Source organism: Marmota marmota, unplaced genomic scaffold, assembly GCF_001458135.2.
Source record: "Marmota marmota marmota unplaced genomic scaffold, marMar, whole genome shotgun sequence".
Lineage (NCBI taxonomy): Eukaryota > Metazoa > Chordata > Mammalia > Rodentia > Sciuridae > Marmota > Marmota marmota.
In genome coordinates, this window is record NW_025999946.1 from 466,642 (window position 1) to 491,828 (window position 25,187).

The following is a 25,187-nucleotide window of genomic DNA, read 5'->3' on the forward strand; positions in this document are numbered from 1 at the left end:
GCCCCCCCCCCCCCAGCAGCTGCCCCTCCTGGGCCTGTGCTTTTATTTTACTAACCGGGCACGCCTTCTCCTTCAGTTAGTGACTATTAACTGTCAGTAGGTTTTTAAAAAGTTTCTCAAAAGCTTAAAAAAAATTAGAGAAATGAATAAAAAAGAGCCACTCATTTGAGCTAAAAGAGGTAGATGGGAAGAGACAAGGAACGAGCCCCGGCTTAGATTTAGAAGGAATCTGGGGATGCGCTGGGGCCCATTTAAACACTTATGAATGAGGAAACTGAGGCCCGGATGAGAGTGTGTAGGGGACGAACAGAGTCACGAAGGACCCTGGGGGTCCCACATCCAGACCTTGGGAGCCCCAGCTGCCCTGAGCTTCTGGGCTCTCTCCTTGTGTCAACCACATCCAGGCCGGCCCCCTACCAGGCCAGGCTTGTGCAGTCTACAGAGAGCTCAGATGGGGTGTCCGGGGAGCTCCCAGCCACCCCAGGGAGGGCTTGGCGGGACTGGGTGACGTGCCAGGGGTGATAAGAATGGGGACTCCATGCCCACTAGGAAGCACCTGAGCTCTGTTTTCTAGAGCCCCATGTGCCCCAGGGCTCCAGGTGGACTGCTGCAGCATCCCTGGGTATGAGGGTTCACCTGCGCTGAGGCTGCCACACTATCTCCTTGAGACCCCTTTCTCTCCAAAAGGTGCTTGTCATGTGGGGTGGATCCAGCCAGGGCTGGTCCCCATCATGTGGCCTGGCTTCTTGTCTGTGCTCAAGGAGTCTCAGGGTATGAGGCTATTCAGGATGCCTGGTCTCAGACCAGGCAGCCTCCAGGGATAAGGTAAAGATGTCCAAGCCATCCAACCCACCTGCCAACAGCACCCACCACGGGGTTGGACCACAGAGGCCTGGGTTGGGCTGGGGGCACCCACAAGCTTCTGGAGGAGGACGGTAGGGCCAGGCCCTGAGGGCTGGGAAGGGACAATAGGGGGACAGTGTGGCTAGGCAGAGGGCTAAGATGTGGGGATGGGCAGGGGAGACCTGAATTATTTTGGAAATAAAACCACATGCCCAGTTTCCTCTTGACCAGGCCTGGCTGGTCAGCCTGGCAGGGTGGCAGAGGGATCTTTCCTAAAGGAGAAGGTACTGAAAGGAAGCAAGACCCTCACAATGTATCCACTTTTTAATTAACTTGCCCTGCTGCCTTAAGTGATTCCCTGCTTACGCTGGTTCTTTAGAAAATTCCAAAGTGCTATTTCTGACCTGTGATTTACTATTGCCGTACGTCTCCATAAGCAGTGTTTTAGCTTAAGTGGCAGTTGCATATTAATTACAAAGTTAATTATGTGCTGTGTAATCATGCTGTAATTCATTAGTTTACTCTACACTCTGAGAGTCTCATGCTAATAGCAAGATCTGACAAGGTTTCAGGAATCAACAAAGATCCGCTGAAAATCCAGAAGAGGGCTGAAAAGGGCTGGGGACCCTGAGGTACTTCCCAGGGACCTTGCCTCTCTCCGGAGCTGGTCTGTGCCCTGCTTGGAGCATCACGTGGACAGAGCACTGGACCCACAGCTGCCCAGGGCTCTGCACAGGCACCTCTCTCGGAGCACACACTGCTTCGAATTGCAACCCTGAGTCTACAGAAGACAGTGGAAAACGCAGCTGGCTCTTCTCCCCACCCCTCCCCCGTGGAAGAACAGGGACAGGAACAGAATTTGTTTAAAATTACTTACGGAACAGGGAGTCACTTTTAGGTGAAAAATTAACTGTTCAGATTGAAAAAAAAAAAAAAAAAACCCATGGAACAGAGACCATGGGGGGCAGGCTGGGGAGGGGCCTGGAGGACTCAGGAACCAGACTGTGGTTCAGATAGGGAGGGGAGGGGCCTGCGGGGGTTTGGATCAAGGTCTTTCCATCTCTCTTTCCTCCTCTAGTGGATTCTCAGAAGCATTCAGGCATGCCCAAGGGGACCCTGGCCAGAGCCTTTCTGATTTCTTTCCTATTTTCTCTCCTAATAGCCATCCACAGGGCTTGGCTGTGCTCCTGACTCTTCTTCTTGGATGGTCCCAAAGGCTCCAGGAAGCCCAGGTTCCTGTCTGTGAGATGAGCGAGAGCTCCCACGTCCTGGCCTGGGGACCACATGATGGACAGGAACGAGATCCCCCAGCCCATCTCTTGCTGGGGTTGTTCCAGGTGATACTTTCCTAAAACCATCTCTCCCAGGCCCAGTGTTGTCAGCTGAGAAGAAGCTCCATGGTCTCCAAAGGCATTTAAAAGTCAACCTGAGAGAGACAGGCCCGCTCCACACACCCGCCCCTTGCCAATCTGCAGATCAGATTTCAAGCCCTGGTGGCAGGAGGGGGTACCAGGCCTGTGACCTCCCCCGGACATAGCGATCTGGTGGCTGAGACCCTCCGCTTTCCAAATATAAACCTGCCTGTTTATTTTTGCTGACAGCTGAACAAAAAAAAAAAAAGATGTGGAAGTCCTTTCCCTTCTGGCTTCAGTCAACAAGAGGAGAAAGACTCAGAGCCCCAGCTGGCAGGGGAGGAAGATAAATAAGAAAAAACAAAACATGTCCTTGTGCTACAGTGGAATGTTTTTAAAAGAGGTGAAAAACACAAGGTCAGGGGCAGATTTCATTTTCTATCATTTCCACAGGCTCAAGGAGGGGGCAGGAGGGCTGTCTACTGGATGGTTTCAGAGGAATCGGTTTCAGAGGGAACCTATTTTGGGGGGGAACACAGGGGCACCTTAACAGCCCAACCACTGTGGTTTCCTTTCCAGGGAACACACTGGTTTCTGTGGCAACGAAGAAATCCGGCCTCCAAAGTTCTGACGAGAGAGCCCAGGCTTGGCCTGGGATGCTCCTGACAATTATCCGCGGCCAAGGCTTCACTGTCCAGCTCACCCAGGCAGAGAGCTGGGAGGGAGAGGTGCAAAAACGTCAGCTCTGCAAAAATATGGGCCCTGGTCCCTGGTCCCTGCCTCCCTCCCCCCTCCCGGCATTGTGCAAGCAGCAACTCATCCCAGATTCATTGCTTTCCGGGCTTTATGGCTGAGCAGGTAAAAATGCCTGAAACAGCTTGGAAACCAGCCCATGTTTGACAGCACCCAGGACCCTGAGGAGGCTGTAAAGGCACTGGGGTGGGAGGCGATGGACCCGCAAGCGCTGGGCTTCCTGCAATAGCACACTTCAGCTGGCGTAGTGGGCACGGGGGACCCAGATCAGAACAGGGCAGGTCAGGTTTTCTAACGTCATCTTCCATCCACGTTCGCTCGGGGTTGTTCCAGAGGCGCCTTCTGGATTTAAAGCCCATCTTCCCAGAGAGAAATATTGAAACGTCTGGCCTGGGAGGATGCGGTGCCTGCGCATCAGGTGCGCGAGGGGAGAGGGGGGCGCGTGGGAGTGGAGAGAGGAGAGGAGGCAGACAGGGGCCGCGATTGCATTTGCAGAGCACTTATCCAGCTGCCGCCGGGAGCGGGGCTAAGTGCTCCACGTACATTATCTCATTTAACTTGCTCTCCAGCTGCCCGGTGAGGCAGACGCAATTATCCTTCACTGGAGGGAGTGGAGGGGTTAAGTGACCTGCCCAAGGCCACCCAGTAAGTGCATAGCAGAGCTATGAGTAACACCTGCTCATCTGCAATGCCCATTCTCACGCCCACGGTGCCTTGTGCATCAGGGACGGGAGAGGGGTAGGAGGGAGGCCCTGTGGCTAGTGGTTTCTTCCCCTATGGTGAAGGAGACAGAGGTTCCTGGAATTCGCCCCTCCCCAGAGCCTCCCCTCTCTTCTAAACACTCTGCACACTGTCCTCCCTCAGGAAGACAGGCCGCGGAGCAGAGCCACCTGGAGGCTCCAACCCAGAAGCTCCAGCCCCTGTACTCCACCTTGAGGCAGACATGTCCCTAGTGGCTGACATGTCCCAGGTTCTCAGATCACATCCTTTATAAGCATTGTCTCCTTTAAGCGCAGAACAACCTTTGGATGTAGATAGTTAACAGTCCATTTCATAGCTTAGGGGCTGGAGGATCAGAGAGGGTCAGAAGCATGTTCGAGTTCACACAGCTAGCAAGCGGGCAGAGCTGGGGTTCAATCCTTGCCCTGACACCAAACCCCAAGTATACTTTTAATTGATGATGAAAAGATGACAGGCAAGCCTTCCTGAGCTCTAACTATGTACTCTGCTCTGTTTGGGGCTTTTTGTTTTTGTTTTGGGGCACTGGGGATCAACCCAGGACCTCTCTTGTGGTAAACAAGTGCACTGCTACCAAGCTACCTGCCCAGCTGTTTTTATTTTTTATTTTGGGGTAGGGCCTTGCTAAGTTGCTGAGGGTGGTCTCAAACTTGCAATCCTCCTGTCTCAGCCTCCCGAGTACTGGATCATAGGAATATGCCACTGCGCCCTCTCCCCAATGTTTTAAGTACTATTCTCTGAATTATGTGCTTTCAATTGCCCCACTTCATGGATGGGAATCTGTGACACCAAGCTTTGAAAGCAACGTGGCCAAGGGCACAGTTACTAAGTTGCAGGTTCAAAGACTGAGCCCAGCCAGGCTGTTCCCAAGCTCACACTGGTCACTCACAGGATGTGCCGTTTCTCCACCCACTTAGATTCTAGATGGTTCTGGGATCTTGCTAGAACAAGTAGCATTGTGGGGAGCTGGATCTTCCCAGCATGTGGCTCCTGAAGCTCCCCCCTCCTGCCCCGGGAACATGGAGCAGGGCCTGCACTGAGTGGCGCACGGCGGGTGCCTGTGAGTGGCTCTGAGCCTCAGGCCTGTGCCGCACTGGGGATGTGCATGCAGCTGATTTATAACCCCAGAGAAAACAGAATTGCAAATCTCACCCACAAATCTTCCTTATCGAGGTACTCGCGACAGGCAGACACGCCGTGAATTCCCCAGGACAGGCAGGCTGCCCCCGGCCTTGGCTCCCTCAGCCTCCCTGCTCCTCGGGGCCTGAAAGGGGACATGTGTTGGTCCTGCGAGGTCCCCCTGGCTGCCAGCAGCCTGGTCACTTACCCCCGGGGAGGGGTGGCTCCCCTAGGTGGGTCCTGAGGAACCTAGCCCAGGAGAGGCCCACGGGGCCCCATAACACCCACAGAACCGAGGAGGAGCAGGGCGAGGGTCTGTTTAACACTCCAGGTGGCGTGGGCTTTGCCTCCCTCCGTGTTTCAGGTTCATCTTCTGTCACTGTTGAGGCTCAGGGAAGCTGTGACGTGCCCACATCACGGCAGTCTGACTCTCAGAACCACTCCACCACGCTGCCTCAAATCCTCGCTTCTCAGGTCCTCAAGCCACGCAGGCTTGCTCAGGCCCTGGCCCTGGCCCACTGCGGTCCTCCCCTGCCCCACTAGGGTTGGGGTCACCTCATGGGCACTTAGCCCCATCCCAAGTTTCACAGAGGTGGACCACGGGGACATGTTTCCACCTCCTGCACATCCATAGCTGATGCTGCCACACTGTGAGTACGGCTCACAAGGGACCCTCCAAAGCCACCGTGATTGAGGAGCAGAAAAAGGAAGCACTCTCTACCCCCCACTCCCCTGCAGAGCCTGACCCAGCAGCTGGGCCTCCTTGGAGGTCTATGATGACCTGGTCAATTCCCCTGCTGCCCCTGTCCCTGAGGATGGACTTAAGGAGAGCAAGGAAGAGGCTGTCCTATCAGTGGCAGTTGGTGGCAGGACGAAGGCCAGTCTTGGCTCTGCCCTAACCTGCTGTGTGGCCCAGGCCAATCTGCTGCCCTTTCTGAGCTTTGTCTTTTTTTCTGTCTGGAAAATGAGCTGGGTTTGCCCCAGGATCATTAGGACTATTAAATCGCAAGTATAAGAGAGGTCTTGACCTTCAGAAGAGGCTTACACACACACACACACACACACACACACACAGTTCCAGAACATCAGGTTACTGGAATTCCCATCCCAGCCCAAACAGCACCACGCATGAGCCCGCCCTTCCCGTGAGGTGTCTCTCTCTGGCCTGGCACCAGGGAGAGAGTCTCAGCTCCTCCTCCTCCAGCTCAGACTCCCTCAGCCCCAAACCTATAATCCCCAGCAGGGAAAATGACAGGCTTGCCCAGCAGCCGCCCTCGGCCAGTGGGTGGGGAGCTGGGCGGTGGCATGGTGGTGGCTGGGAGGCGGGCCCAGATCCTGCAGCTGCCGAGTCATGGGAGGTCAACAGTGGGGACCTAATGCCAAGGGGACTGTGGGCTGTGGGCAGAGGATGGATGAAGGAGGAGCGGAGGGTGGGCCTGAGACCCCTGGGCTGGCCCGAGGTCGACCTTCTGCAGGACAAAGCCCAGAGAGGGTCAGCAAAGGGTCGTTACTCCAGAACCAGGGCCTTAAGAAGGGAGTTCAGCCCGAGAGGCTGAAAGCACAGGGTCCCAGGGCCAGGCCCCTGGTCGCCCAGGTGTGAGTGGGGAAGTTAAGTTCACCGAGCTCTCGCTCTGCCCTGGCCTCCCTGGACAGCCGGGGAATCTGCGTTTTAGAAATCGCCTCTGGCATCTGCTAGCAGCCAGCTGGCTGTTCGGGAACCCCTGGATCACCTCTGCTGTCCCCTTGGCACCCACCCCCACTTGGCAGGAGGGAAAGGCTACTACAGTGCCATTGGCACCCTGACCACGTCTGCCGCCCACTCACCACCTGTCTCCGCAGACGCACATGCCTGTTTGCGGGCAGGGCCATCTGACTGCCCCCGTTCACTAAGGCTCAGAGAGAAGTCAGGCCTGGCTTAGCTCCTGAGCACTCCTCCTGGTCCCTCCCCACAGAGATGGCCATCCATGGAGGAGCTCAAATCGGGGAGCTCTCGGCTCCTCTGGAGACCTGCTCTGGGAGGAAGCTGTAACCAGCCTCTGGAGGAGTTTTCTTCTGGATCCATGTGAATTCTTGGCCCATCTCGGGGGGTTCCAAAGGCCTGATCTACCATCTCCCACACACCGGGGCCTTGATCAAGTCGTTTCCCTTCCATTAGCCTCAGTTTCCTCATCTAACGCAAACATGGGAGGAAGCTGGGCTTGGGGACGTGGGCTAGGGAGGGGAGAGAGGACGCTGGGTGAAGGGGTGACTGGAACAGAAGCTGGCAGTGTGAGAGCAGTTGGGACCTGTGCAGATGGGCAGGCCTGGATGATGCAGCAATTGAGTAGGCTCTGGGGCTGAGGTCAAGGTTGAGACTGGAGCTGGGGAGGCAATGAGTTTCTCTGACTGGCTCTTTCTGAAATGGTTGTCTGTGGGCACTTGGTCCCTCTGCAAAGTGGTGTTTGGCAGTGGCCCCCAGTGTCTCTGGACCACATGGAGGGACTAGGCTACCTGCCCAGAGGAAGGTGGCAGTGCTTGTTGGTGCCCCTCTGGGCTCCAGCTGGGGCTCCTGCATCACCAGGGAGCTTGGAGTAGGAGGGAGGATGGGCTGGTGCAAAGGAAGCAGCCCAAGTCCTAAGTGGCAGGGCTGGGTCTACCTGGACAGGACAGCTTACAGGGCAGAGAAGGCAGGCAGCACCCAGGGTCTGGGGAGAAAGGGACCATTTGAACATCTGGCCCAGGTCAAGGTCATGGAGGATGGCCTAGCTCAGGCCTAGAACTGAGGATACCCCTCTGGTGCCTCCTCCCCAGGCTGTGCCAGGCTGGGACTCTCTGTTGTCACTCCATTGTAGCCAGTCCATCCTCCCAGATGCTAGAACCCAGCCTCTCTTCAGAGGGTCCTGCAGGAGGACAGGGTCACTGGGATGACCCTGGTCCCAGCTGTGCTCAGATGTGTGCAGCCTGGCAGCCTTGGGCATTTCCTCCATCCACGTCCCTGGAGAGGCCAGTGGAACCCCAGGGCTGGTCTTTGCTGGGGAGTGGGCCCAATGACCCTCTCCTGGCTCCTACCTGTCCCCTCTTCCCTCACTCTCTCCATCTGTCTTCCTGAGCTTCAGCATGGTGTGAGGCATGACCGACTCTACTCTTGACATCCCTCCAGGAAGGGGACAGATAGACAGGAGGTGGGACAGGTGGACGAGAGCCAGTCAGTGGAGGATGGTGCCTGTCTGCTATGTCCCTGCTGCCCCTCTTTGCCCAATGATGTGGATCGGAAGCGGGGCCCCTGAGAGAGGGCTGGTGGCACAAATGGCAATTGTTCCTGTGGCCTGCCTGCCCAGCGTGCCTGCTCACCCGCTGCCCGGTCCCCACTTGCCTTGGCCTTGCCAGCCCCTTCCCTGCCCCCTCGCCGGCCTGAGATGGCTGTCTCCATGGCAACCCTGCTCATTCAATCCGGGGATAATGAAGCCAATGTGTTTTTCATTTCCATGAGCTGGTGTGCCGAGCTGAGCGGAGAGAGGGGGCTTTCCCCTCTGGCCCCTCCTTCCTGTGGAAGAGACAGAGAGCAGGGCCTGACCAGCAGAGGGACAGACACTGGCTGGCAGGAAGGGGGTGAGACCTGGAGCCACCAAGCTCTCTGCCCACCATAGCTGGAATGGCAGGCCACCCTGCCAAGGCTCAAGCCTCGAAGAGGTGGCTTGGTGCCACCAAGAACAAGTAGTGGTGCAGAAGCCAGGCAGATCTGGGCTCCATTTCTAGCTGTGTGCTTCTGGTCCACATTCTTTCCCGTTCTGGTCTCCCTTCAGTAGAATCAAGTTTACCGGGCACTTTTTGGGTCCTACCTGAGTGTTGGGCTTCCTGTTGTCCCCAGGGAGCCACAGCCTCTTCTCTTCTAGGAGCCCCCAGGTTAGTGGGAGGAGTTTGTACTTTCTCAGCTGGAAATTGAGGCCGGCAACTCTGACCTGCTGCTACCAGCAACAGCACAACTTTGAGTTACTGCTGGAGGGCACACAGTAGGTATTTAATAAACGGGAGTCTCCCTCTCTTCTTCATCCTGGGGCCCCTGGTCTGCAGCCCAGAGGCAACAGATGTTTAAGAAGTTTCCAAGTGTGAGTCAGCAGTCCCAGCGGCCCAGACACCTCTCCTTCCTCTTGGGTCTGGAGGGGACCTGCTCATTCTGCTAGAGGTGAAACTGAGGCCTGAGTGAGGCTGGACTTGGGGAGACCAGGCTCTACTGTGGCCCAGAATCCAGGGAACAGAGCTGTCTGGCAGCTCGGTGGCCCCGGGTGGCTGCCATCACATGCCTCCCCAGCCCCTCTCCAAGGGCAGAGAGCCAAAAGCACTCAGGCAGAAAACCCCGGGCCTGTCTCCCCCACTGATTCAATCACCCTGGAGGCCAGCGGCCCTCTCTCCTGGCTGGGCCCACAGATGAGAGGGGGAAGGGAGAGGAAGTACAGGGAGGCAGTGGGGTGGGGGCAGGGAGGCCAGCATGGAAAAAGCAGAACCAGGCTTGAGAAATGAAGAAATAAACCTGCCAGGAGGGAGACAGCCTCAATCCGTCCTCCATAAAGCTGTCTTAGGGCCACCAAGGACGTTGGTAGGGTGGAGGGAGCTGGAGATGGCTCCTCCGGGGACCCCTGCCGCTCCCGCAGCCCAGCTGGGCTCCGAGCCCCGCCTGATGAGGAGGGCTGGCTGGTTGCAGGTCAAAGAGGGCAGGGGCATGGGGCAGCACTGGGCTGTGGTCAAGTAGATGCACCAACGCCAGCACACAGTAGGCCCTTGATATCCATTTACAGACCTACTAAGTGGAGGAGAACCTGCTGTGTCTGCAGCCAACCGGCAAGCAGGGCTTTGTCACAGGAGTCCATTCACCCCCTTCACAGACTGGCCAGAGTCTTGCAGAAAATCACAGCCACTTAGGTTCCGCAGCACGGGGGTCCAGGCCAAGCTGCCTTCACCTGGAACTGCACTGGGTAAGCTGATTGCAAAGGGGGACATTGCCCTGACCCCTCCACAGAGCCATTAAGAATCACATTTTCTAGGAACATTTGAGTGACCCTGAAATCTGCTGGTGACTTAAGTTTGAAAAAGAAGGAAAGGAAATTACAAAGTGATGAGAAAGAAATACAGCGAACGACCCATCAGGATGACCTCTGGGGGGGAGGTTAGAGACAGCTTTATTTTTCATCTTTCACTTTTCTGGACTTCCTGGCTTCTACAACAAGCAGTATTACCAAAAAAAAAAAAAAAAAAAAGAACATCATTAAAGTTACTTCTGCAACATATTACCCCTGTTATAGGACAAAGGCAAAGAAACTCCTGTTGAATAGGCAGCAACTTCACTGAAACAAAGAAGCCACACACGAGGGCCTTCCTCAGTGGCCTGCAGACCCTGCGAGCATTCTTGGGGCAGGACGGAGAGGACCAGGTCTGCCCACACCTTGCTGTAGGATTCTGGGCAGGTCGTGAGTCTGTTGGCAAGGCCTCAGAGATCCAGAGACTTCACAGCGGGAGGACCAAGGTGTGGACATGCTTGCATTAAGCTTGTATGATATCAGGGACTGGGGGACACAGGGCTCCTCTGATGAGAAGGGACTGTCTGGGGCTCAGGGGCAGCTGAGGTGCCTCCAAAGGCAGGGCGGGCCAGGGGGCAGGGCGGAGAGGCTGGCCGGCAGCTCCAGGAGGGGAGGGGCGGCCTCATCCCCTGTTGACAGTGGAAACACAGACTTGAAAAGGTTTCACTTTTCCACTGTTTTTGTGGCGGTGCTGTGGGGAGTTAGGGCTTCCTGAGAGCGAGGCCAGCTTTCCAAGGCCACATGGACTCCAGCCCTGAGCTGGCCTCCAACAGGAAACATCTCGTGTTTTCGATTTACAGGTCCATGCCAGGCGCTGCGAGCAGGCCGCATGCTCCGTCAGCCTGACTGTGTGTGGAGAGCAACTCCAGGCCCTGCCGCAGTGGAGAGCTGCCCAGGGACCTCGGGGATCCTCAGGGGCCCTGGCTCCCAGACAGCTTCACCACAGGTGCCCGGCACAATCTGAACGCTTTTGTTTGTTTTGGGGGTACTGGGAGTGCGGATGCTAAGCAAGCGCTCTACCACTGAACTACATCCCCAGCTCTTTTTATTTTTTTATTTTGAGACAGGGTTTTGCCAAGTTGGCCAGGCTGGCCTTGACCTTGTGATCCTCCTGCCTCAGCCTCCTGAGCAGCTGGGATTATAGGCATGCACCACCGGTGCTCAGCTAATTCATATGGTTTTGTTAGCAGCAGATGCACTCAAGATGCCCACTGCACAAACTCCACTCCCTGTGCTCCTGGCTCCCACATCAGCCAGTCCTGCCCTTCAAGGACAAATGGGGAAACAGGCCCACAAAAAGAAAAGGCTTCGCAATAGCACCAGGTTATGAGCAAAGAAAGCATGCACTCAACTCAGATTAGCAATGTCCAACCAGGTCGCCTGGCAAAGTGGGACTGTCCCACCTCCTATGAGTGACAGCAAAGACAGCTGGTCTCCACTACCTACCACAGGGCAGGCAGTGAATGCTCATAGAGGCCGTAGGACATGCTTGAGCTGTCTGTCCTTTACATCTCACAGCCGAGGAAACTGAGGCCCAGGGGAGTTAGGATACCTGCCCAAGTTCACGAGGCTGGGTAACCCCAGAGCTGGGGGTCTCAGCAGAATATGCCAAGCTGCCCTGCCCTGCCCTGCCCCGCGCTTCTCTGAGTCCTGCTGCTTGCTGTCTGGGGCTACCCTTGCTCAGTCTGTCCAAAAGCCTCCCTACAAGCAGGCCCTGCTGGCCCCTTCCATGCCCAGGTGCTTCTGGGAAATTCCCGAGAAGGAGCGATGCTTGCAGCAGGGGTGTTCGTTCACGAGCCAGTGTGCACAGAATGCCACAGGCTACGCAGGTGGGCAGGAGGCTGTGCCCCGGCACACAGGAGCATCTCAGGCTAACTGCCCCCACCTCGGGGTCCCAGCTCCATGATCTGGGAAAGGGACCAGCTGGGCTGTTGGCAAGGCCTCAGAGATCCAGAGACTCTGCTTCTCTTCTCCTTGCTGGACTTCCAGTTCCATAACACAGGGACCTCATCTTTTGTTTACTGTGGTGTCTCAAACACTTGAAGGCTGGTATATAGTAGGTACTAAATAAACACTAGCTGAACGACTAAGGGGGAGTATGGGCAGGAGCCTCTGCTCCCTCGGCGGGTTTGACGAGGCCTGGGAGCTTTTCTCACTGTCTGTGTATCTATGAAGTTTGCAGAGGAGAGGAGGCACAGTCCCGGCCTTCAGTCTCCTGTGGTCGGTGCCTTGGTGCGGCTGCCCCATCCCACTCCACCGCGGTGGCTTCCAGCCCTGGCCCGGCAGCACAGTGCGCTCCCTGTACCCTGCTTCTTACTTTCTGGGACTCCTGAGCGCCAACTCTAGAGAGACAAAGAGCACATTTTCAGGGAATATAATCCCTTTCTTGTTTGCTTTTTTTCACAAACTGTCCCTTCTCTGCCTCTTCCCATCCAGGGCACTCATGCTCCCAGATGGGAGCCACTTTCCAGACCAGGTGATGGCCAGGATCACATGGGCCCCCAGGATTTCTGGGCCAGGGAGGTCTGCTGCAGACAAGTACCGAGCCCGTTTGGCACGGGGAACCCTGCGGCCAGTGAGTGGGTGCTCCAGACTCTGGTTTGGATTTTGAAGGCCACACTTTGAAGGCTCTGCTCCAAAGGAGAATCTCAATGTGAGCAGTCATTGCGGTCAGCAGCCAGGGGAACAGAGCCACTGTCCTGAAGGCATTTGGGCTCTGTGCTCTGACACGGGGTTTCAACGAAAGGCCGGTGAGAAATGGCGCAGTGTCCTCTTGCAGATCAAAACCTTGGCTGGCTCCTCACTGCCCACAAAACAGAGGTACAGCTCATCTGTGGGCCAGGTCCCCTGCCCGCCCTCCTACTCACATTCTGGAGGCAAAAAAATGGGTGCCAGGGATTGGCCTGCCACTGTCTTGCTTCACTCTCTTTCCTGTTTGTCCCAGCGTTTCCCTGTCCTCTCTGCGGGAGCTGCATGTCCTGGGCAGCCCTGGAGCTCACCCCACCCTGGCTCAGCGCGTAGAGTACACTGAGAACATATCCTCTCCCAGTGGGTGCAGCAAAGGGCGCCAAGCCACTGCCTGATGGGCCGGGCCTGACCCACGCCTGGCTGGGCAATCTGACTCCTACAGGACCATCCACTGGACCTGGGATGGCACCTACTGTGTGTCTAGCCCTCCCAGCTCCTGGTATGGAGGCTCTATTCTTGTTTTCTGAGGGTGAGGAAGAGTCTCTGGGAGCTCGGGGGATCTGAAGGTGACAGACCAGGTCCACTGGAGATAAGCCTCTGATGTACCCTCCAAGCAGCCTCCTCTGCTCTTCCTGGTTGGCAGTGGGGTCTCTGCCCCTGAGGGCTCGGGCTCGAAAGTCATGCTTTCAAGTTCTGGCTCCACCTCCTACGGGCACGTTACTTCACTTCCCTGTTCGTCAGTTCACTCATTTCCTGAACAGACTCCTGTGAAGGTTAAATTAGATGATGCATATAGAGAAACTGGAGCCAATGCTAATTAGTGCACCTACCATTTAGATTTTCCCAACCCACAGCCCATACTCTCACATGGTCCCGTGTGGCAGTATTATACAGTGATGAACAGCAAGCACTAGGTCTTAAACCCTGGCTTGGTGGCCTTGGGCAAGTCACTTGCTCTTTCTTTCTCTGTTGATGGAGATATGTTCTTAAAATTTTTCTTATTACTCTTGGAGAAACTCTTTCCCCCTCTAACACCTTCCCAGAAACAAAATAGCAGATTGTCTTGGCACCTAGACATCTGGGTGCCCTCGGACCCTTTGCCCCTTTACTGTTCTCCAGGCATTGTCCCTTCCCAGGGAGCTCCTCAACCCAGAGCTTCTCTGATGGAGCTAGGTTGGCCCTGCTCCAGGGAACCCAGACTCAGGCAGCAGGATGATGGGATCTTGGATCAGCTCATTCTTCAAGTGAAGCTGGCAGATTTGGGAAAATCATGTCGTACTGAGATCAAGCACCTTTCATTCCTGCTGAGTCCCCCTCTGACTCACTGCCCCCTCCGCTGGTTGGCCCCACGCTCATTACCATTTAAACACCTGAATTATCACACTGTCCAGCACCAAGGGCTGGCAGATAATTTACTTCTGTTACAAAAGGCGGATTCAGGGGAAGGCCCATTCTCTCAGTGCTGGCCTCCATCTCTCCCGCGGAGGGGGAAGGCATGGGAAGGGCCTGTGCAGGTATCGATAACGGGAGACATTCAACAATATTTTCTTGAGAGTTTGTGTCTTTCTCCTCTTTTCCAAAAACATGCTATGTGGGTCCTTGCGTTGCACGCGTTGACTGTGAACATTGGATAGTAAGACCCCAGGTCAGGTGGGAGCAGACGGAGTCAGAGGATGTGCCTTCCCTTCCCCACTCCTGCCACCTGGAGGCCCCAGCTCCTTCCTAACTTCCCTCGGCCTCAGTTTCCTCATTGGTGAGAAGGAGATGACTGGGCTGGGGTTATAGCTCAGTGGTAGAGTGCTCGCCTAGCATGCATGAGGTACTGGGTTCGATCCTCAGCACCACATTAAAAAAAAATAAAGATATTGTATCCACCTTAAAAAAAGCCTTTTTAATAAATATTAAAAAAAAAAAAGGAGATGATTGGTCTTTTCCTCCTTGGGTGCTGTCAAGATGGGGCACCATGATGCTGACCCAGCCGTCACCATCTCTGTTCTCCTATCTGTAACCACCTTGCAGCTCTGTGGCTTGGCTCTGCTCTGACCTCCAGTGGCTCTAGGATGGGTGGGTGTCTCTGGGACAAGCCCTCAATGTTGCTACCACTCTGCAGCTGGGCCCTGAGTGCCCTGCTCAGCCGGTGCCATAATGGGCCTTCAGGAAGGTGAAGCAGATCTCTGGAGGACGCCCTGGCAGGCAGGGTACCCTAGGTTCTGCTGAATCAGCTGTCCTTGGAGCCATCCTGTCCCCAAGACCTCACACGTACATTCTGTCCCAGTCCCTCAGTCGCTGCATAGGTAGGTGGGTGTGTGCTATGTACCCTTCGTTCAGTCTGCATCTAGGGAGTGCCGGTGACATGCTGCTCGTCCCCACGACACTTACAGAACAGTTACTTAACAGGCATATGGCCTACCATGCACTGGGCCTGATCTGCGGCCACCTCCACCACACGGGTCCTTCCCCACCGTCTGGGAGGCCACTCTGTCACTCCCTACCCAGGAGAGAGCAGGTGTGTGGCTACTCATGCTCTGGTACAAATGCTATCCAGGCCCCAACCCAGCCCAGCTGAAATCCTGGAGGCCTGAGTGTCAGTTGGCTCTAGTCGGCCTCCTCCAGGAAGCCCGCCACAAGCCTTACCCCCAAGGCCCCTCCTCTTGTGCTCTCAACACGGCTCCATGGGCCCCACGTATCACCAACTGCTCCTGCACGAGCTTACACGGTGACCCAGACCCCGAGCTCCCCGAGGGCTGGCACAGGTCTACTTTTTTGTTGGCCCCAAGAGCCGAGCATGAAATCATACAAAGAGTAGGTGCTTACTACATACCGCTACCTTCAGATGGAGAGTACAAGGAGGTGGGGTGACTTGTATAGAGGCCTGGAATGGGACCTGTACCCGGCACCCAGCTGGGGATACTGGCCCGGAGAGATGAAGCCACCCACGGTGGCCCCACACCCAGGGCAGGCTGTGCCAGCAGGATGCCTGTGTCTGATGAGCTCTGGCCCCGCATCTGGTGACAGCACCATCCAGACAGACTCTTAGCCCCAGGCCGTGACATCACCCAGGTGGGAGTGGATGAAGGCCTGGGGGATAAGTCCTTCTCTGTCACTTGTCATGGCTGGTCCAGCCTCAAACAAGCCTCCTTAGGACAGGACCAGCCTTTCCTTCTCTGGGCATTGACTACCCTGCGTGCCATGAGTGTCAATGGGGGTGGGAAGGGAGTGTGGGGCCTTTTCACTTCTCTTGCTTACTCACTGCCCTCTGCAGGCGTATTTCTAGACACCCTCCATGGGCTGCCCTGGGGACCAGGAGTGGCCTGAGGGGAGTGGCCTGAATCACTGTCAGTTGATTTAGGCTGAGAGTGCAGGTCAAGGAAGGGACCAGGTCTGAAGCAGGGGGCTCCTTGGCCCCCCTCGTGGCATGGCCCTGTCTTTTCCCAGGGCTGCAGAAGTTTAGGGCTACCATCTGGGGGACTGCCCATCCCAGGTAGCCTGAGGGGAGACCTGGAGTACAGTGCAGCCCAGAGACCAGACTGTGGGCCCAGAGATGCAAAGTGTCCCCTGCTCTCTCCCTGGGTGGTCTGGCAAGGCCACTCAGTTTCCTTACCTGTAACAGGAAAGGGCTCTGTGAGCCATCCTTCAGTTCAGTTCAGTCCGAGGACCCCGCTCCACTCTTGTCCCCACCCTGCCCCCCTCAGCCAGCTCCAGACGAGCGGTCCGCCAGGCTTGTGGAAAGTTCTCGGATCTTAGTGGAGTCATCAGACGCCTGATGAGCTACAGGGTCACTGGAAGGCCCCAGAGGTTGGCCATTAAATGGCACATCATGCCCAGGGGATAGCTTCTTGGTTTCTGAGGCTGGTGGGAGGCCGGATGCTCTGTGGCCAAAGGAGTGGGGCAGAAACCCACAGTTGACCTCAGGAGCCTGGCCCTCGGGACGTCAGGGTAGGCCCATCAGGTCACCATAAGATCTCAAGAGAAGGAGGAGGGACAGGCCTTGCCTATGCCAGTGGGGTCACGTCACCATCCAGGGCCCTGCCCCTAGTCCAGCTCCCCTTTACAGGCTCTGACGTATCAGATTGGCCTGACCACAGGTATTATCTGGGGCACCTGTTAAAACTTCAGAGACCCGAGTCCAGATCCAGACCCACAGAATTAGACCACAGGAGAGAGCCCAAGAATCTGCATGTAAGCCAGAAGCTAGCCCAGAAGGGCTGTGTGTGCTGGCAGGCTTGGCCGACACTGTCTCTGTCCTGAAGTGTCATCCCCAAGATTCCCATTTGAAAGCTTCAGAAAGGACTGAGGGGCCCGTGTCTCTCAGGAGGGCAGTATCTGGTTACCAGAGCTGATGGATGCCAACCACAAGTGAATGTTCCTGTCTGGGGGCGGAGTCAGCCCCCCAAGGGGATCAGTCTACAGTGAGCAGGGGCCACGGACCCGGGCATCTCCGGCTGCTTTCCATTCTTCCACTCCTGGCTTCACAGAGGAGAAACCAGAGGGGAGCCAAAGATAAATCACCTTGTCCAGTCTCACCCGGCTGAGAAGTAGCCGAGCAGGGATTCAAACCCAGAGCTCTGTCCCTACACCCACACTATAACCACATGCCCTACTGTGTCCTTTACCACCCTGAATTTATAAGGATGTAACGGTGTCTGAGCAACTACTGGAAGAGCTGCGGCCAGCATGGGAAGTCCTTTGTCAGCCCTCCTGGAGCTGTGACTGGGGACGGGCTGAGCTTCCTAAAGGATGCTTCTTTCACACAGAGAAAAAGTGTTCCAGATTGTTTGCAGGTTCTAGGTCATCAAAGTCCTCCTGGCTCAATCACTGACCACCCTGCAGCTACTGGGCAGGAGGGGGCTAGGAGGTGCAGGGTACAGAGCTGGCTCCCCGGTAGCGAGAAGAGCAGGGATGGGTGAATGAGATGGGGAGTCTGAGCGGGCCTGAGGCTGGAGAGGGCTCACAGGGCCACCCAGTGATGGAGCTCAGGTTAGACCAGGCCAGATGGAGACGGCACCATGGGAGAAAATTCCACGGAGGTTATGAAGCAGAGACACTCCTTTAGGCTCCAAAAGTAGCCCCTAAAGATGCCTCAGGGAAATGAGGAAGGGTCCTGAACAGATGCGAGGCAAGATGTGCTGCTTCCAAACTGGAACCGAAGAGGGTGAGATGCACTTATCGGGAAAGACAGATGGGAGAGGAAAGTCTCTGGAAGCTTGGAGACCACAGATTCCCTCTCTCCATTAACCAGTCAGCTCACCGTGGGCTCTGGAAGGTTCTCTGGGGAGCACCTCACCTAGCAGCCAGGGTGGACGGTCACCCGTAGGGATCACACCGAGGTCACTGTCTCTTCCCGCCTCCTCAGCCCAGAACTGAGAACTCGGTGCCCAGGGAGGGGAGTGGGGAGGGCAGGTGTGCACCCCTCATGGTGCCTGATGCTATTTTTCACAGTCTACACAAAAGCCCCAGAACCCTTCTTAACCCAGCCCATCAATAAAACCTCTGCCGTCCCTGTAGGGAGCCGAGGGTACACAGCCTGAGTGCTGAGGCTTCTGCTGCCCTCCAGCCCTGGAGCGCCAGGAACCAAGATGAGGATGCGGCCCGGAGCCTGCCCTGAGCCTCAGAGGACCTTTAGGTCCAGTGGGGCAGACAGCAGGCAGCTGGTGTGAAGAAGCAGAAGAAAGGAAAGGTCACGGGTGCAGGGGCTGAGGGAGATGGGAGAGCACGCGGAGAAAAAGAGGGGGCTTTTGGCTCAGTGCGCGCAAGCTCTGCAGCTGGAGGGAGGAGGAGGGTCCCTGGGAGAGTGGCCGCAGCCCCATGGAGGGAGACGGCTCAGCACCTGAACCTTCCATGACTCCCTGCCTCGCTGCCTGGGCAGAGGCAAACAAGAGAGGCAGCTGTAAATGGAGCCCGCGGCCAAGTGCAGCCGGAGGGGGTTTGCAAGCCACAAAGAAGAAAATCGGCTCCGGAAGGGGGCTGCTCTGCTGCCACCCCGCTCCCCCAGAGAGACCCCATCTCTGGAGAACCCCTTCAGGCTGGCAGGTCAGCCCCAGACTCCAGGGAGGCAATTCTCTTCCTCCTCCTCTGCTCTGTGCTCGGTATCTAGAAGCAGGGAGGAATGAGGGAGGGCCAGGACGGCACAGTGTCGGGGGCTGCCCTGGACTGGGGCTACTGGGGATGAGGTGGGGGCCAGCCTCAGCTCACTGCAAGCCCTATTCAAAGGGAGGGTCAATCGTGTGAGGTCCAGGCACAGTCCTGCCTGCCTCCGTCTGTCTTTATGGCCTCAGTGCCTGGCTCTGTGCTGGAGCAGTGGCAGCCTCGCCTACAGAGAGAGCTTGCGCTCTGCAACACATACCCTCTTCCGGTCCTCAGTTTCCCCACTGCAAAGTAGGAAGCTGTTCCCTGCCAGCCTGTGCCATCTACCAGGCACTCGGAAGGCCCCGTGGTGGATGAACAAAGAGGAGATGCATACGTGTTGAACACACACCAGATTTCCAAGACTCAGAATGGCAGATAGAATGTAAAACATCTTCCCTGCGTATCCAATATATCATCACCCCAATACGTGGTCAATAAGAAACAACACAGCGGCCCACCCCATGCGTAATTTCAAGGGCTCCAAAAGCGCCAGGAGGAAGGGCCTGGAGTAGAGGAGAGAATGGGAGGGAGCAGGTGCTCAGGGACCCCAGGGGCAGAGGTGGGAAGGGGAGAGCCCGCGGCAGGCGGGAGGTTGCAGGGGGCGGGAGGGCTGTGGAGTGCAGCAGGTGGGCAGGGTCCCTGCAACCCCAGGACACTGGTGGAGGCTGGCATGCGATGTGGCTGGGAATGGAGGCGGTGGCCAGATGGTGGCAACTTCCCATACTAGGCTGAGTGGCCGGGCACATAGTGGGCACTTCCAGGAAGATGCTGACCAGGGACTGGGATGGAGAGAGCTCCTCAGAGGGCGTCCGGGTGACTGAGAACCCCCAGGCAGGCGTTTCCCTGGGAGCCCACCGTCCATTTCCCTCTTCCCTCGGGAGAGGACAATTTATTTATTCATGAGCATACACAGGCTCCCGCCAGGCGGCCAGCTCCTGCACACCTCACTGCTAATTATAGCAGGGATTTCATTAATGCTGCAGGGGAACGCCAGCTTTCCAACGGCCCCTGCTGGTGGGCACTGCCCCCTCTGTTTCCTGAGAGGTGCGCAGCCCTGGGGTGGGTGGGCTCTGGGCCTGCGCTCAGAGCTGCGAGATCCATCTCCACCCCGAGTGGCCTGAAGAGCAGGTCAAGATCCCCAGGGAGGGGACAGAGCCACCTGGTGCCCCCACCACCTGGCCACACACAGAGCACTGCTCTGAAGGCCCGGGGGTGTGGGGAGCTGCCTGGGACACCTCCAAAGTGCAGGGAGGGAGGGAGCGAGGGAGGCAGCGGCGTGTTGCAGAGTTGGGAGCCCGGGAGGTCTCAATGCCGGAGACGACAGAGGGCGTGACACACAGCAGACCTGCCACCGGGCTGCCTGGCAAGGAGAGGATCTGAGGGAAAGGGCAGCAGAGGTGGGAGGCCCTGGGGCTCAGGGAGGCATTCCAGAGAGAGGGGGCCGTGCTGAGGAGGGAGCAGCAGACGGGGGCTGCTGGGCAGGACAGCCAGAGAGGAACAGGAGGCAGACAGCAGGGAGAGGCAGGACCATGGCTCTGCACCCAGGAGAGCCCAGGCGCGCGCGCGTGTGCACACACACACACACACACACACACACAGCACCGCCTGCGGCGCGAGGCCCAGACAGAAGCCACAGGGCCAGGTTGGGCCTGGCTGCTGGGAGGACTCCCCTAGAAGACCCGGCCCACCCACGGACACTTGCTGGGCCCATCCAGGCTCCACCCTAGAGACACCCAAAGCCTGTTCTGTCCGCTGTGGGAGGGAGGCCGGCACACTCAGGCCTGGATGCTATCTCCTCTGGGGTCCCTTGGGAGTCCACCTTTACCCCCATGCTGACCCTCGTCATGGGCCCACCAGCCAGTCTGAGTACGGAGTTGGTGTGAGGGTCTTAATGAGGCGCTGCCTAGGCGTAGTCTCGACAGACCTGGGGGTTTCCCTGTCCCTGAACCACTCGGGCTTATTCACATGACCTTGTACATGGCCCTGAAACACCACACCCTCACCCTCACACCTTTTCACCCCAGCGCACATGTGCTCACACAGCTGAAGTTCAAGTTCAGCGCCTACTCTAGTTCCCACTAGGGCCACGGTGTCCCTCCTGGGTGTCTGGGCGGAGGACCGGAGCCCAGCAGTAGAGGCAGAGGGAGAAGTTCCTAAGGGGAAGCTGGGCTTTGTCAGGCCCACCCCTGGCTCCCAGGCAGCTGAGGGGGCTTCAAGGGGAGGGCTTGGAAAACATGCCCCAGCTGCGCCTCCCTCCTAAAGACTGTGGCCCAGATTCTAGGGAGGAAAAGGGAATTGGGGAGGGCACACTGAGCCCAAGTCTGAGGCCCCTACTCCCAGACAAGGGCCCTCTGTCCCCCCCCTCCCCCTCTCTAGTCCCAGCCGGAGAACCCCCTGGTTAAGGAGCCTGGGTCTTTCCCCTGATGCTCTTCAGTGCCCTGGTGCCCATGCAGTGGGGCCAGTCAAAGGAGGGAGGACAGTATCAGTGTCCTGCATGGACAGTGCCCCCTGCAGCCCTCCCTGGGGGCCTCGGGGAAAGAGCTTGGGAGGGAGGGACTTCCCCCTGCCATTCTAGACTCTCTGGCATCTGTCCTAGGGAGCTTCATGTTTGCCCTGGCACTCAGGGATGCTCCGTGCCCCTTATCTGCCCTCTGGATGCCCTGAGCAACCCCAACTCCAGCTTGTGCCCTTGGAGAACTCACTATTCCCCAAGAGGAATCTTAAAACAAAACAAAACAAATCTCCAGACAGCTCAGACTCCTGCAAAGTTGCATTTGAAGAAGCCAAGGAAACAGTAGGGTTGCCACTGTGTGGTCCGAGCTCTCCTGGCCAGTGGGCCTGACTGTCCTTTCCTCCTTAGTTTGGAAAGTGACACCACTGGCCCATCAAACCTGGCGGTTGCTCCACATTATAACAGAGCTGTAGCCTTTACCACTTCCTCAGAGACCCAGATAACCATCTATGCACTCATTAAAATATCAGCAGTGTGCACGGCTCCAGGGTAATTGTTAATATGCTTCTCTAGTCTGTGGCTCACCCTTCACCCATTTTACAGATGGCAAAGTTGAGTCCAGAGAGAGGCAGCAACTTCTCAGAGTCACGCAAGGAGCTCATGGTCAAGAGCAGAACCTCATGCTGCTGTGGGCACTGACCATCTACCAACCCTGGGACAAAATGGAGAAGGCTGCCCATCTGCCACCCCCAACCCCAGCCAGAAGTATTGATTACCACCTTGCCTTGGAGTGGTTTTCTTTTCCCATCAAGCCTTCTTCTCTTTGTTTTCTTTTCTTTTTCTTTTTTTAAAGAATAATACTCGAAGCCGCTCCTATGATTAATTACCAGCTGCCTAATGCTCTGCCACTGGCAATTTCTGGAAAGGGAATGAATTACCTTGAAAAACATCCGAAAAGAGAACCCACCGTGAAGGAGAATTTTAAAGGTTACCTGACAATTAGCAGTGGGTTCCCCTGGCTGTGCTGGATTGCCAGCAGTCCCCAAGGGGGAGGGGAGTTGCCATCTGCAGTGGGGGCCACCCCTGGCTCCAGAGAGCAGCCAGCTGGAAGGACTGGGCCAGGCAACTGTGGCCCCACCTCTCTAGAGCCACGAGAGCCGGTTAGCTCCCACGGACTGCGGTTCAAATCCCCACTCCCCACTTACAGCTCTAGGGGTCCCTTCACCACACCAAGCCTCTAGAGAATGAGGCATTAAACAAACCTCCTCGAGGGACTCTTGTGGGGAGCAGAGTGCCTGGGACGAAGCTCACAGGACTGTAATGTTGGAAAGGATTCACAGCTTCTCTGCGGCCTCGGAGCAGCGCCGTCTACAGTGTGTCGTAAACAGTGCGTTTTCAGGTGGGAAACTGGCTCTAACCGCAGAGAAGGAACCTGCCCAAGAGCAGAGAGCTGAGGAGCAGGGAGCGAGGATTCCTGCAGCAGGAAGGGGATGAAGCCCGCCTCGCTGGTTCCAGAGCCCGAGCCCAGCTGGCTCTGCCCTGCCTGGGGTCCACTGTGAACACCAGGCTCCTCGGAGAAGCTGAGGGCAGCAAGTGAAACCTACATGTCACAGCAGAGCTACTTGCTTTCCCACACTGATCCCTGGGGTCATGACACCTTGGGATAAAGCATTCTGGCCAAGGAAGCATGTCTGTGAAGGGGTCTCCACACTGGGTTGAGAGCTGCAGAGTAAACAGGGATCGAACAGGTTGCCCCTGGACGTAGGGCCAACGGTGATCAACCCTGAAATGCCACCCTGTGATGAGACATGATGATGACCAGGTCCTAAGTCCTATTTGGAGGCTCAGCCACTCTCAGGAGCCCCCTGAGGGACCCCAAGCCCCTCATCAGCAAGGTGATCAGTGCATGTCTATCCTGGTGTTGGTGGGTCCTCAGGGGGAAGGGGATGGGGAGGCTGTGGGGAGGAGAGAGGGTCCCTGCATCCTTGAAAACATTCTGCGCAGTGTGATTTTTCCCTCACCATGACAGTGGGGGCTCCCCTCCCCATCAGACAGATGGGTAACCCGAGGTGCGGGGTAACCATCCAGGATCACAGTGTGGACAAGTGCTAGACTCGGGATTTTCAGCGCCCCCTTTGGCCTGTTCAGGTGGGCACCTGTGCTAGGGCACATGCCACCTTGCCGCCCAGGCCTCCTGAGTGGCTGCCTCGTTTCTCCATGGGGGGGCCCCAGCCCCAGGAGGTTCAGAGCAGTGTACACAGGGACAGAGACTGGGGATGCCAGGTCTGCCCTTCTCCCCAGGCACCCCCACTCCATCCCCTAGTCATGGAGACACAGCCAGGACAAGAGACCCTGGGACGCCGGGTCCAGGGCCCCACTCACAATGGCACGATGATATTCCAGCAAAGATCGCCAGCACCCAATCCCACCCACGAGGGCTGAAGTCCCCAAAGGTGCCAGCACCTGTCCTCCAATCAGGACAGCTAGGCTGCAGGCCTACCTCTGTGATCTGCAAGTCACTAGTGTCCCACGTGCTGGTCAGCAGCTGGCAGCCCTTCCACTTCACTCCAGCTCCATCCTCCTGCAATGAGAGGGGTGGTCAGGGTCCAGTGCCAGGGTCTGGGCACTCACCATGCTGCAAGAGCTGTTGCCTACAGGAAGTTCATGGCCAGGAAAGCCCCATCAGCCCCCTCTGACAAACGGGAACTTGAAGGAGCATGACCTGGACACGCTCCCAGGCTCCCTCCTTCCAGCTTCCTCATGGGTCCAGATGGACTCCCAGTCTCTCTCTCAAGGTTGTGGGAGGATCCAGGGAGACAGGGTGACGTCACTCATTCACTCAACACAGATTTAATGAGCACTGGGTGCTGTGATTGTGGTCCCCAGCCTCGTGGGGACTCAGACAGTGAGCAGGGGATAAAACGATTCAAAGTCATGCCTGCCAGGAAGAACAAATGCAGGGGCCACCCAGCAAAATACAGGGTGGTCTCTTTAAGGAAGTGAATTTGAGGATGAGTCAGGGAGAAGCAGGCCAAGCTACAGGGAACAGCATTCCAGGGAGAGGGAACAGTATATTTGAAGAGTCTGAGATAGGAGCAGGAAGCCTGGGTCAGTGGAGAACTGGAGAGTGGGAGGGATACAGAGAATGGGGGGAGAGGTGGTGTGAATGGAGATGGGGAGGCAGAGCCATCACAGAGACGGTAGAGGGAAGCCACAGGAGGGTCTGAGCATCTAAGGGGCATGGCCCTAGATGGCTCAGGACACAGGAAGTGGGGAGAAGCTGCAGGACCTGCTGGTAGCCTGGGCTTATTGGGAGGGTGTCCAGTTGGCCCACCCCTGAATGCTCCACCAACATGCCACCCACTCCCACCACCCCGTAGGAACCCAGGACAGTGAGACCCAGAGGCCTGGCTGGTGGGCATCAGTGGGAGGCAGAGCCCTGAATCTGAGTCCCCCTGGGAAAGTGCCTGGCTCGCTGACTGTGGGCCTGCAAAGCTGCGTGTCTCAGAGGGAAGCCATGGCTAGCAGCAGGAGAGGCCATGCAGGGGCCATAGCACTCTGGATTCTACACAGGCCACGGGGCCAGGTGGAGGCCTCAGACCTGAGTCCCCTGCCATGTCCAGTAAGAGAGGCTCACAGGGAAACATAGGAGGCCCTGGTTTCAAGGTCTGGGGTTTGAGGCTTGGACTCAGTGATAAAAACCATTAGTTCCAACCCGGGATTTACCCTCTTACCGGGTGTGTGGTTGGGACATATCCTAAACCTCTCTGCATCAGTTGCCTCAACTATGGAGGGGATTAGGGTCCTCCCAGAGAGATGCATAGATGGTCTAAGGTAACACAGGGCACAGCACCCGCCACACACCAGCTAAGGCATGGACTACTTCACAGGGGTCAGCATTGGGCTCCATGGGGCACTGGGTCCTCAAGCCCCAGGGTCAAGAACTCAAATAACTCTTGGACTCCATGGCCCCAATTCTCCCATTTCACAGAGGAGGAGACCAAGGCCCAGAGAGGGTCCATGGTCACACAGCAAGTCACTGGCTGGGGCAGGAATCAGTCTCCT

General features: G+C 56.8%; 1 protein-coding gene across 3 annotated transcripts in view; it reads right to left on the minus strand.

Annotated features, from left to right (window-relative positions):
• Zmiz1 (zinc finger MIZ-type containing 1) overlaps positions 1 to 25,187 on the minus strand; it is a 199,552-nt gene that overhangs the window by 113,037 nt on the left and 61,328 nt on the right. For all 3 annotated transcript variants that reach the window (XM_015504587.2, XM_015504588.2, XM_015504586.2), the window contains exon 5: positions 23,623 to 23,703. The gene's annotated coding sequence lies outside the window, so the exon portion shown is untranslated. The remainder of the gene's footprint in view (positions 1 to 23,622; positions 23,704 to 25,187) is intronic.